A 13439-nucleotide genomic window follows, 5' to 3' on the forward strand; every position below is an offset into this window, starting at 1 on the left:
GCCCGGCGGGCAGAGGCCCCGGCTCGGGATTCGGGGAGGCGCAAGCCGGGGTTCGAGCCCGGACGGGAGCCCCTCCCTCGCGTCCCAAGCCGGGCTGGTCCCCCCGCCCCCCCCACCCCCCGTGCCCTCGGGACGGGCAGGACGAAGTCCGGCCGGGAGCGGTCCGGGCTTCCGCTCGGCCCTAGTCTTGGTCCTAGCGGTTGGGACTACCTGCGTCCCCAGCCCGAGCGCTGGGGAGCCTCGGTCGCGCCCCAACCCTCCGCGCCCCCTCCGCGCCTCTGCGCGGCGCCCGCCGTTAGGACGTGGAAGGAGTGGGTGCTGGCGAGGGCGAAAGCCCCGCACCCCCCTAAGCTGTCTTTTCCCTCCCGACGTTGAACCAGACTCGCGTTCTGGTGTGTCTCGTTTGGGCCAAGCTGGAGCCCCTGCCCAGTTACCTTCTCGCCGCTCTGCGGTCGGGTGGCAAATCTTGGTTCACAATTGGCCTCGAGGAGTGCAGGAGAGGAAGAGCATCCTCTGGTAGGTGAGGCATCTGACTCCGGGTGCATCTGCTGCCGCTGTCCCCCGCCAGCGCCTGAAGCCGGCGGGTCTTGATCATGCAGCATCCTCAGCTCCTGGCACCGCGCTTTGCACCTAGTAGGTGCTCAAGACATTTTGCACTGATGGATACAGGGTAGGTGCTCCTTACATGTTAAGCGAATGTACATATAGTAGGTGCTCCTGGCTGTTGCATAAACGGACACAGAGTTCCTGCTCTTACATGGACACACAGTAAATGCTTATGATATTTTGGGCAAATGGATACATAGATGGAGCTTATGATGGTTGCATGAATGCACACATAATAGGTACTCATGACTTACAGGAACAGACGCAGAATAGGTGCTTATGAACTGTTGGGTGATACATGAAAGGCCTATAAGCCCCGAAAGTAGCGATTTGGAGGTGACCTCCTCTGCCCCCACCCCACCCCGATTTCCCTCGTGTGGGTAATGTGGAGTGAGACCTGGTTAAATATTAGCCGGCAGATGGGCCTGGGGGCAGGCCAGCTTTGGGACCCAGCACCTTCCAGGAGGGGGCTGTTAAGGGCCGACTCTCCCAGTCCGCCGGGTGCGTGGGGAGGGGAGGAGGCTGAGGGCCGCAGAGCGCCCCCTCCCGGCGCCCGGGATCGCGGCGATTCAGGCTGCTGCGGGGCCCTGCAGCGGGAGGCTCAGTGTCCTTCAAGCTCGCCAGGTCCGGCTCAGGCCCCCCGGGAATCTGGGTATATTGAAAAAAGGTAAGAAAGAAAAAAAGGTGCACAAGGGGCTATTTCTTCATCTGTTAATAACGCTTATGGCGTGCCTGCAGGATGCCAGGCACTGTGCGACAGTGGAGACAAAGGTGAACAACCTCAGCTGTCCTTGCCCTCAGGGGTCCTAAAATCAGTCCGGTCGCACCTCCATCTCCAGGACTGGATCGTTGGAGATCCAACGATCTCCGAGCTCCCAGGGGCATTTGACCATAAGAAACCTTTACAGCTGGAGAGCCTTCCTCATTATTGTTTTTCTACACCCACTTGTTTTCACAGACAGGCAGGTTGCTCCCAGTGAGGACTCTGAGTTGGGAATCTGACTTCAGGATAACTAATACTACCTTTCTAAGGTTGTTATGAAGATTAAATGAGATGCATTAAAATATATTTTTTTTTTTTTTGAGAGAGAGAGAGAGAGAGAGAGACAGCACAAGCAGGAGGAAGGGCAGAGGGAGAGGGAGAAGCAGACTCCCTGCTGAGTAGGGAGCCCAGAGGGGGGCTAGTGGGGGCTTGATCCCAGGAGGCAGATATCATGACCTGAGCCAAACTCAGAGACTTAACCCATTGAGCCACCCAAGCGCCCCAAATGAGATACATTCTTTTTCTTTCTTTCTTTCTTTTTTAATTTATTTATGATAGTCATACAGAGAGAGAGAGAGGCAGAGACACAGGCAGAGGGAGAAGCAGGCTCCATGCACTGGGAGCCCGATGTGGGATTCGATCCCGGGTCTCCAGGATCATGCCCTGGGCCAAAGGCAGGAGCCAAACCGCTGCGCCACCCAGGGATTCCTCTTTTTTTTTTTTTTTTTTTAAATGATGTTATGTATTCGTGAGAGGCAGAGACACAGGGAGAGGGAGAAGCAGGCTCCCTGTGGGGAACCTGATGTGGGGCTCTGGCCCAGAACCCTGGGATGACGACCCCAAGCCAAAGGTTGAGATACCACTCAAACACTGAGCCACCAAGGTGCCCCAACAAGGTACATCCTTAACACATATTAGCCATCACTACCTGGTATCCACAATTCTAGGACCCAGATGGAGTCCCCTTAGCTGCAGATAAACTCTTAAATTTGGCTTTTGCAAATGCAGCAAGAGTGAAGAACTATATAATCTTGGTGGAGTTGACCCAACCAGAAACCCCCAATTCACAGCTGGACCAGTTATTTTTGTCTTGTCTTTTTTTTTCTTTTCTTTTCTTTTCTTTTCTTTTCTTTTCTTTTCTTTTCTTTTCTTTTCTTAAGTACGCTCCATGCCCAACGTGAGGCTTGAACTCACCACCTGGAGATCAAGAGTCACATGCTCCACCAACTGAGCCAGCCAGGCACCCCCAGATGATTTACTTTCATTATATTTACAATAACCCTGAGAGTGAGTCCTATTATTTCCCCCATTTTACAGAGAAGGAAACTGAGGCTCAGAGAAGGAACTTGGCCAAGGTCTTAGAAGCTAGTGGGAGGCATCATCCAGATTGCAGTTTCGGTTGATCTGATACCAAAACTTGTGTTATAAACCACTATCTCCCTGAGGCGTCAGGTAACTTATGGAGTGGGGGGTATAGGACATTGGAGAGGGCCAGGCTCTGAAGGGGTTTTTCTGGGTTGTGCTTTTCTGGGCCACAGCACCTGCTATAGCAGTCAGGCCAGGCTTGGCTTCCTCCTTAGTGAAAGGTGTATAAGGAGAGATGTCCTCCTCCCTATCATTCCCCTGGCTTTCCTCCCTCAAAGAGTCCTTACTCTAAAAAAAAAAAAAAAAAAAAAAAAAGAGTCCTTACTCTGAGCACCCAACCTTTGACACCGTACCTGCTCCCCTCCCTTGTGTTATAAACTGCCTCCCCTACTAGACTGTAAGTTCCCCAAAGAGTAGGATACAAGGGCATTTTTTTTGTCACACGCCCTGTAGGGCCCTACCCAGAGCCTGTCACATAGTAAATGCTTCAGAAATATTTCTTCTATATTTGTGTCCCCGCAAATTCATAACTTGAAGCCCTAACCACCCTCCACAATGTGATACTATTTGTAGATGGGGCCTTTGGTAGGTAATTAGGTTTAATTGAGGTCATAAGGGTGGGGTCTCCATGGTGGGATCTGTGCCCTTATAAGAAGAGGAAGAGAGATCAGAGCTTCCCCTGCCCCCCTGGCCACCTGAGGACACAGCAAGAAGGCAGCCATCTGCAAGCAAGGAAGAGAGTCCTCACCAGGAACTTAATCTGCCAGCACTTTGATCTTGGACTTCAGCCTCCAGAGCTGTGAGAATTAATGTAGGTTGTTTGAGCTACCCAATCTGTGGTATTTTGTTATAGCAGCCTGAGCTAAGATAATTGCTGACAGATATATTTGGGAGGCTGAATCTGGTCTCCTAAACCTTCAACAATAAAAATTTATTAAATATCCCATAGGTTCCCATTTATTCAACAGATGCTTATTAAGTTCTTTTTTTTTTTTTTTTTTTTTTTTATGATAGTCACAGAGAGAGAGAGAGGCAGAGACACAGGCGGAGGGAGAAGCAGGCTCCATGCATCGGGAGCCTGATGTGGGATTCAATCCCGGGTCTCCAGGATCGTGCCCTGGGCCAAAGGCAGGCGCCAAACCGCTGCGCCACCCAGGGATCCCCGTTGCTTATTAAGCTCTTATTGTGTGTTTATTCATCAACATTTATTCAGGGCCTACTATGTGCACTAGGCTAGGCAACCCTACCCATGTCTTTGAGATCTTCCAGTCTGGGGACACCTGGGTGGCTCAGTGGTTGAGCATCTGCTGTTGGCTCAGAGAGTGATCCCAGTTTAGGGATCGAGTCCCACGAATAAATAAGTAAAATCTTAAAAAAAAAAGAAAGAAAGAAAGAAAGAAAGAAAGAAAGAAAGAAAGAAAGAAAGAAAGAAAGAAAAGATCTCCCAGTCTGGTGGGGACCCCTCACCTATCAGTACCCAGAGGGGACGCAACTCCCTCATTCACAGATGTGCACACTGCAAAGAGGGTGTCCTGCACAACATAGATACTTAGTAAAGGGGATCCCTGGGTGGCGCAGCAGTTTGGCGCCTGCCTTTGGCCCAGGGTGCGATCCTGGAGACCCGGGATCGAATCCCACATCAGGCTCCCGGTGCATGGAGCCTGCTTCTCTCTCTTCCTATATCTCTGCCTCTCTCTCTCTCTCTCTCTCTCTCTCTGTGACTATCATAAATAAATAAAAATTTAAAAAAAAAGAGATACTTAGTAAAGGACTCTTCAATTAGCGCACAATGCTGGGTCCAGAGAAACTCAGAGGTAAAAGCACAGTTCCTGTTTTTCCAGAGCCTTTAATCTATTCAAGGAGCTGAAAGTAAATAATACAAGATGGCATAAAGAAGTGAGCCCTATAACCTACATTGTAGATGTAGGAGACAACAGGAACCAGGATGGATGGATAGCAGCAAACTCCAAACTCTAGCCCTTGATCTTAGCTAAGCCATGAAATTTCCCTGTGCCTTAGTATCCCTATCTGTGAAATGGTGATCCTCATGCCTATTATGGGGTTGTGGGAGCCTCAGCGCAGAGGGTGCCCTCTGAAGGGCACCCTGAGGCCTTCCTGAAGTCTGATGGGGAGAAAGAATGCAACAAATAGTAGCTATTGTTATAAACGAAGCCTACAATCCACTGTGAGCCAGGGCCCAAGAACAAGGATGGAGTGATGGAGGGAGTGAGATCAGGGTGACTTATTAACCTTGAGCTCTGGCCTGGTGAGCTCTCTCCCGTTGGCGCTGGCTTGCTGTGCCTGCAGGGCTGGGGCTGACTATGGGTGGGGTGTTTATTCTGGGAAACAGCCCTTGCTGCTCCTCACACCCTGCTCCAGTGAGAAAGGAGGGCTTCTAGTCAGAACTGAGTCCTGTGCTGGGTCTGGCAAGTATGAGCCAGCCCACCTGTCCACGTGGCCCGGGCTGAGAATGTCCAGGAGGCACAGCCACAAGGGCCAGCTGGGTCATTCAGGTTTAGGACACACTCTCTCCACAGGACTCATCTAACCCCCAGGAATCCAGTTCTAGAGGGCCTGAAATGCTCAGCTCTTGAAGCATTCTGGATGCTAGCATGGAGGTGAGGCTCCTGGGCTGGGGGGCAGGCATTGGTGAGGTGACATTGGGGGTGGGGGTGTCCCTGCTGACTTTTCAGCACCTAGAAGAAGAGCCCCTGAGCTGCTTCGTCAGGCAACTTCATGGACATTCACCTGTGCAGGCCCACAAGCCTGGTACTTAAGCAGAGCGGGTGCTTGGCTGGATGTTCTGCTGTCACCCTCTTGGAATTCTTAATAATTTTGGAACATTGGGATCCCTGGGTGGCCCAGCGGTTTGGCGCCTGCCTTTGGCCCAGGGCGCGATCCTGGAGACCCGGGATCGAATCCCACATCAGGCTCCCGGTGCATGGAGCCTGCTTCTCCCTCTGCTTGTGTCTCTGCCTCTCTTTCTCTCTCTCTGTGACTATCATAAATAAATAAAAAATAAAAATTAAAAAAAAATTAAAAAAAATAATAATTTTGGAACATAGGGTCTCACCTTTTCATTTTGCACCGGGTCTGGCAAATTGTAGCCTGTCCTGCCATCATGCTTTGGTTTCCAATGGCTGCTTCTCTCTCCAACGGGGAGTTCAGATACACCCCTCAGCCACCCCCAGTCAGCCAGGAGGGCCTTAGGTAAGCCCATTTCCTAAATGCGCTGGGGGGGCCAGCTCCTGCCCCCTCCCACAACCCATGGGTACCAACCTTTGCGAAAAAGCTCAAGGCCAGCAGTGTGATAGTGGGTAAGTCACTCAACTTTTCCGAGTTCTGGGCATGATAAATGTATTTAATTTCAGTTGGACCCTTGAGAGGAAGAAGGTAGTTCATATAAAAGGCACAGTGCCAAAAAAAAAAAAAAAAAAAAGTCACAGTGCCACAGTACCTGGCACAGAGTAAGCGCTCAATAAAGTAGAACTATTATTTTGTTTTAAAAATAAGGATTAAAAATAATATTACTAACAATAATAAAAAATAAAAAAGAGGATTAGGGACGCCTGGGGGGCTTAGCGGTTACGCGTCTGTCTGCCTTCAGCCCAGGGCGTGATCCGGAGTCCTGGAATCGAGTCCCCCATCCGGCTCCCTGCATGGAGCCTGCTTCTCTCTCTATGTCTCTGCCTCCCTCTCTCTCTGTGTCTCTCACGAATAAATAAAATCTTTAAAAAATTAAAAATAAATAAAAATGAAGTTATTACAAGCGCTAAATTGGAGGAAGGGAGAAGGGGAAGGGTCGACCCCCTCCTAGTGGACCTGCCCGGGAAGGAGGAGCCGCCCCTCCCCTGACCCCGCCCCCTCGCCTTCCGAGGGAGGAGACCCCCCGCCCAGGGTAGAGACGAGGGGGCGGAGGAGCGGGAGCGACACATTTTTGAGTTGTGACCAAGTGGAAACTCCCTCCCGGAGGCGGAAGCCGGGGGCGCCCCACTGGGGCCGGAGCCTCCGCCGGGGAGGGATCCTCGGCCCGGGGGCGGGGCGCCGCGGGAGCCCGGGCCCGCCCCTCGCCCGCCTCATGAATATGAATGAGCCAACCCCGGCGAGCGGAAGTGCGAGGCGGCCCCGCGTCCTGAGGGCGTGGTCTGCCCGCTGAAGCCCCGCCCCTCGCGCCCCGCCCCGCCCCGCACGGGGGCCTCCTTCCGGCCGGCGCGCCCGGGACGTGACCTCGGGGGCGCGCGCCGGAGCCGCGGTGGGGGAGGTGCCCGCGCCCCCCGCTCAGGTAGGGCCACCCTTTGTCCTCGGCGCCGCCCCCCGGAGCCCGTGTCCTCCCGCCAGCCGCCCCACCCCGCGCGCGGCGCCCCTCCAGCCTCGGCTCCGGCTGGCTGCCCAGAGGACGGCGTGGGGCCCGGGGCCGGACTCCCTGCATCCTGCCCCTTGGTGCCCTCCAGCGCCCGCACGCCGCGGGGACGGTGCCGCAGAAGCCCTGCCCTCAGAGGGCTGTCGTCCCAGGGCGACTGGGCCGGCGCGGCGAAGCCGTAGCACGCCCTGCGTGTCTGAGCGTGAAAGCGAGGACAAAAGCAGGGAAGAGGCCTGGGAGGGTCCCTGAGGAGAAGCCGGGGAGTGGGGGGCGGGGGGCCCTGGTCTGTGCCTGCAGATTTGAGGGGCCCCAGGGCCCTGGCTGGAGTGGGGGGAGGAGAGGATGAGAAGGATGGAATAATGGGTCAGGTGTTGAGCAGGTGCCAGGCAAAGAGCGTGTAATTTCCATCAGTGCTCCAGACAAGCCAGGCCTGGACAGTACCATCGTCTGAGAGGTTAAATAACTTGCCCAAAGTCACACAGCATTGGAGCCTGGAGGAGATTGATGTTATTGCCTTAAACACACCCAGGAGACCCAGGGTGGGGTGATCTTGCCCAAGACAGGTCCTGTACCTTGGGCCTCAGTTCCTTTCCTAAAGGGAAAGGCATGGGGTGACTGACCTCCTGAAATGAAGGATGGGCAGGCAAGGCCCTTTATGCCCCTAATGGGCCTAAAAGCCAGCTTGCTGTAATGCATACCCAGCGATGGGGGCCCTGAAATCAGTGCACTGAACAAGGGTGTAGCAGGGGGCTCTGAGGATGTCTGTTCTCCTGGGAGTCTCTTATTGTCTGGGAAGCACTTGTCACCTCTCCAGGCTCTGGAGCAGGTACAAGTGGCTTCAGGGAGGGAGGGCGGAAGGCCCAGAGCCTGCTGCTTCTGGGAGTGGGGGGAGGGGGGAGCCCCTTATGGCTGAGCGCTCCCAAGCAGTAACAAAGGCGGTGCCAGCCAGGCAGGCTGTGTGTGTACCCGCCAGGGACTGCAGGACTAGCAGAATCACTCAAACATCCCCGTGAGCCTGGAGCAATTAAAACATACACACGAAATCCACCCAAGTCTGCACCAGCACCCGGGTTCTCTGACCACTGCCCAGATGGGTGGGAAAGAACCTCAGGGTTGCCAGTCCAGGTTCTGCTGGCTATGTTGACTGTTTCTCTGCTGTGGGGCCGGGGAAATGTTTTTATGCTCCTCTGAAGACCTGCCTGTGCCTCTGATCCCAAGAAGGCCTGTGGGTTTCTCTAATAGGGGCAGGGATGGCGGATCTTAGGCAATTTGCCCCTTCGGCCTAACACAGCTTCCAGTTTTGGCTTTTGGGCTGGGGCATGAAACGTAGCCCTGAGGTTAGGAGTGGGACGCAGCTTTCTGTGTTCAAGCCTTAGGTTACCAGTCCAAGGTCCTGATGATAAGGGGACCGCAGGGGTACTTACTGTCAGGTGCATTTCAAAGATGAGAAAAAAAAAAAAAAAGATGAGAAAGAGGCTCAGGTTAAGTGATTTGCTTGAGAGCACATGGTTGTCAGGTAGCAGGAGATGGGATCCAAGTGCAAGTGGTTGGGCTCCCAAGCCCTTTGCCTCAGAGAGCTGATTCACCCCAGCAGAGGGGATATACTTTTGTCTTGGGGACCCCTCCCCGCCTCCACATACTCTGTGGATGATGACCAAAGGGGACAGAGACACCTTCTATTTCTGCTGTTTTCTTCTGTGCTGCACAGTACTTGGGCTTTGTCCCCAGGCTTTTGCATCTAGGCCAAATCAAGTCAGTCCTTCCTTAGGGCAGGACTGCTGTAGGTGGGCCCAGAGGCACCTTGGGACCCCTGGCAGGGTCATCCAGCCAGGGGCTTCCTCCTCATGAGGTCTGGGTCTTTGGTCTTGGAGCTGAGTCCACAGGATGCATGAGTCCTGGCCTTGAACCAAGGGGGCCGCTGGAGCTGTGGCCACTGACCAGGTGGGCTCTGAGTGTGGGGGTGCCCAGGCAGAGGGAGTTAGGTCATGAGACTTAGGTGGGTAGCATGCCAGAAGGAGATGAGAGTTGAGACTTACCCCTCAAGTAACCCATGTGGGCCAGGGCTGGTGAACATTCACCTTTTGTGCATTGTTTCATATTGAGCTGGTCCCTCACTCCCTGCGGACTCATTGCCTCTCTGACAACATTCTGAGTCTTGGAGCCCCAGCAGCCCCTTTAAACTCGACATGCTGACCCCGTAAGTCTGGGGCAGAGCCCAGGGGTCTGTGTATTTAACAAGCTCCCAAATGGTTGTGATGCATGTGGTCCTCTAACTCAACCTGGAAAACCTCTGTCCTGGACCCCCCAGCCAGGCAGCCACAAGAAACCCCTTCCGGAGCTTTCTAGCAGACCGGAGCCTGGTGTGTGTAATGGTTTTCCATGACTGAATTTAAACGCATTCCAGTCTACTTTGGAGCGCTGTCATCAGCTGAGCTTCTCCCCTGTTTAAAATAAATGATGGAGTCTCAAGCGATAGGCCTGTCCCCAGCCCTTCCCTGCCAAGCTTCCCAGAAGAGCAGTCTGCCCTACATCACCCGCTTACTTCTGAGCTCCTTGTCCTGTCTTGAGCTGCCCCTAAAGCACTTCTTTGCATAGACACCTCTCCACTGCTTCTCCAGCAGCCCATGGTTCTGCACCTCCAAAGCCCTCTAGGGTCTATACCGTCTTCCTGTGTGCCTGTGGCCTCTGAAGGCAGGTGTTCCTTAAGTCTCCATCCTTAGACCAAGTGCTTCTGGGCAGCCCTGGTGGCTCAGCAGTTTAGGGCTGCCTTCAGCCCAGGGCCTGATCCTGGAGACCCGGGATCGAGTCCCACATCGGGCTCCATGCATGGAGCCTGCTTCTCCATCTGCCTGGGTCTCTGCCTCTCTCTCTCTGTCTCTCTCATGAATAAATAGATTTTAAAAATCTTAAAAAAAAAAAAAAAAAAAAGACCAAGTGCATCCTCAGTTGAAAAGGCAAAAGTGAGGGGAACGCCCATCCCTCTCCCCAGTATTTCTACTCAGCCTCCAGGGTGGTTTTTCTAGGAACTAACTTGATGTCTTCCCTACGCTAAGCCACTGGGGCTCTTCCTGCATAGACCCTTTGATTTGAGGGAAATCTGGTCACACCTGTCACCCAATGTGGTCCAGCTGGCGTGGGTTCTACATGGCTCCTTCCCAAAGCTACATATTCTGATGGAGGAAGAGAGCGCCTGGGGATCCCTGGGTGGCTCAGAGGTTTAGCGCCTGCCTTTGGCAGGGGGCGTGATCCTGGAGTCCCGGGATCAAGTCCCGTGTTGGGCTCCCTGCATGGAGCCTGCGTCTCCCCCTCTGCCTGTGTCTCTGCCTCTCTCTCTCTTTATGTCTATCATGAATAAGTAAAAAATTTAAATTAAAAAAAAAAAAAGAGAGAGCGCCTGCCATGTTTAAGGGAGTCTTGTCGGTAGCCAGGCTTCCCTGCCAGGAACTTCTGACCTGCTTATGCTCTCCCTTATTGATAAAATCATTAGTACCCTTTCATCTTCATGACCACTGACCCGAGTTGCCAGTTGGCATTGGTTCTGGCGACCCGGGCATGCAGCCTCAGGGTCTCTTTACACGGCTCTCCTGCTTGTTTAACTATTCTTTTTTTTTTTTTTTTTTTTATGATAGGAACACAGTGAGAGAGAGAGGCAGAGACACAGGCAGAGGGAGAAGCAGGCTCCATGCACCAGGAGCCCGACGTGGGATTCGATCCCGGATCTCCAGGATCGCGCCCCGGGCCAAAGGCAGGCGCCAAACCGCTGCGCCACCCAGGGATCCCCTTAACTATTCTTTTAAGCTCTTTTTTTTTTTTTTTTTTTTAAGTAGGCTCCACGCTCAATGTGGGGCTTGAATTCATGACCCTGAGATCAAGAGTTGCATGCTGTATGGATGGAGCCAGCCTGGTGCCCCTCTCTTGCATGTTCAACTTCTGCTTTGGCAGCATCTCTCAGGCCAGTCCTGCATCAAGGGTCTCCGGACTGGCCCCCTTTGCTGAGAGCCTAACACTGTGCCCAGGAGCATCTGCTGAATGGGCAGGTGCCCCTCTGGACCAGTTCGTCTGTCACCTTCTCAGGGATAGCCCAGCATTCCTCCATCTATGTTAGGGGCCATGCAGCCAGGTTGTGCCCCTGACAAGAATTGAATTCTTGGTTCAGATCCTGGTTTTTCCCTAACCAGCCTTATGACCCCACAGATTCCTTGAGCCCTTGGAGTTCCCGTTTCCTCATCTATGACACTGAAGCTGGTAATAATCATCCTGTCTCATAAGGCTCTTGTGAAGATTGACATTACATGACCTCATCTCTAAGAGTCCTTGGCACCTAATATTGCCTGATCTATATTGTCACATTTAAGTCTCAAAACCACCCTATGAGGCATATATTTTTTAAAGATTTTATTTATTTATTCATGAGAATATACAGAGAGGAGAGAGAGAAGCAGAGACACAGGCAGAGGGAGAAGCAGGCTCCATGCAGGGAGCCTGATGTGGGACTCTATCCTGGATCTCCAGGATCACACCCTGGGCTGAAGGTGGCGCTAAACCGCTGAGCCACCGGGGCTGCCCCCTTATGAGGCATATGGTCACTGTTTGGCCCATTTTATGGTGAGGAAAGGAAGGCCCAGAGAAGCCAAGTGATTGACCCAAGGGCACACAGCTATGAAAGAGCAGAAGTGGGATTCCAGTGGAAAGCATTTTGTTTCAGAGCAGCCAGAGCTTCTAACCACTAACCCCCCACCTCAGTTTTCTTTCCCCATCTTCTGTTCATTCCTTCACTCAGCAAGTATTTCTGGCATGCCAACTACTACGGATATGGCAGTGAGTGAACAGATGAAGCTCTGCCTTCACAGAACTTACATTTTAGTGGGAGCACAAATAGAGATGTATAGGAACTTCCCAGAGATCCCTTTTCCTCCCTCTCTGCCCTGGGGGCACAGTCCAGAACCCCCATCTCACCTTCCCACTGTTCTTGTACCTGAAGGCCTCAAGTAGTAGACATTGACTGAATTGGTCTAGATGTAGGTTTGGCCCTTGTGAAAGAGGAAGAGGATCACAGCAGGACCCGATGTGGGGTGTGGAGGGCCTGGGATCCTCAGGGTAGGGATGGTGTAGGCATAGAAGGACGGGGGTACAAGAGGCACTGTGAGCCACAGGGCAGGCTTGACTAGGGAATTGCATGTCAAACCCAGAGTGAGATACCACCTTCCACCCACCAGGATGGCTAGAGCAAAAGAAAGAGGAACAATAATAAGTATTGGGGAGGATAGGGAGGAATTAGAGCCCTTGCACACGCTGGAGCAATGTCAAATGGTGCAGCCGCTTTGAAACAATCTGGCAGCAATTCAACATAGAGATACCATGTGGTTTTGTTTTGGGTTTTTTTGTTTGTTTTGTTTTTTAATAAATTTGTGAGAGCAGCCCTGGCAATCTTTTTTTTTTTTTTTAAAGATTTTATTTATTTATTTTTTGTTTATTTATTTATTTATTAGAGTGTGCTCATGAGCACACATGATGAGTAGGCAGGAGAGGCAGAGGGAGAAGCAGACCCCCTGCTGAGCAGGGAAGGGGAGGCAGGATGTGGGGCTCTATCCCAGGACCCCCAGATCATGACCTGAACCGAAGGCAGGCACTTCACCAACTGAGCCACCCAGGGGCCCTAGAGATACCATTTGATCCAGCAATTCCAGTCCTATTGTATCTACCCAAGAGAAATGAAAACATAGGTCCATACGAAAACGTGTACAGGAGCATTCACGGCAGTGTTATAATAGCCAAAAGGTGGAAATAACCCAAATATCCATCAGCTGATGAAGAGGTAAATACAATGTGGTCCATCCACATGGCAAAGTATCATCAGCCATAAAAAGGAACAGAACACTGACACCTTACAGGTTGCATAAGCCTTGAAAATGTGCTGAGTGCAAGAAGCCAGACACAGAAGGCCACATACCGCATGATGCCCTTGATATGAAACATCCAGAATAGGGAAATCCATGGAGGCAGAAAGCAAGGAGTAGCTGCCAGGGACGCCGGTGATGGACAGTAAATGCTAACGGGTGCCGGGCATCCTTTTGGGGTGTTGAAAGTGATCTAAATTGAGTCTTACACAACGTGGTGGAGACCCTGGAAACCGCTGAATTGTGTACTTTAAAATGGTAATTGTATGGAATGTGAATTCTGTCTTCACAAAGTTCTTATTCAGACAATATCAGGCAGACTTGACCGCATTCATTATGATAGGAAGCCTGAGGGAATGGCCTCGAGAACTTGCTGCGTGGTTGGGGTTCCCCGGGCACTGTCCTAGTTCTGATGAAGTGATGGCTGACAAGTGCTCAGTGGCGGAGA

The sequence above is a fragment of the Vulpes lagopus genome, chromosome 3 (assembly GCF_018345385.1).
Source record: "Vulpes lagopus strain Blue_001 chromosome 3, ASM1834538v1, whole genome shotgun sequence".
NCBI lineage: Eukaryota > Metazoa > Chordata > Mammalia > Carnivora > Canidae > Vulpes > Vulpes lagopus.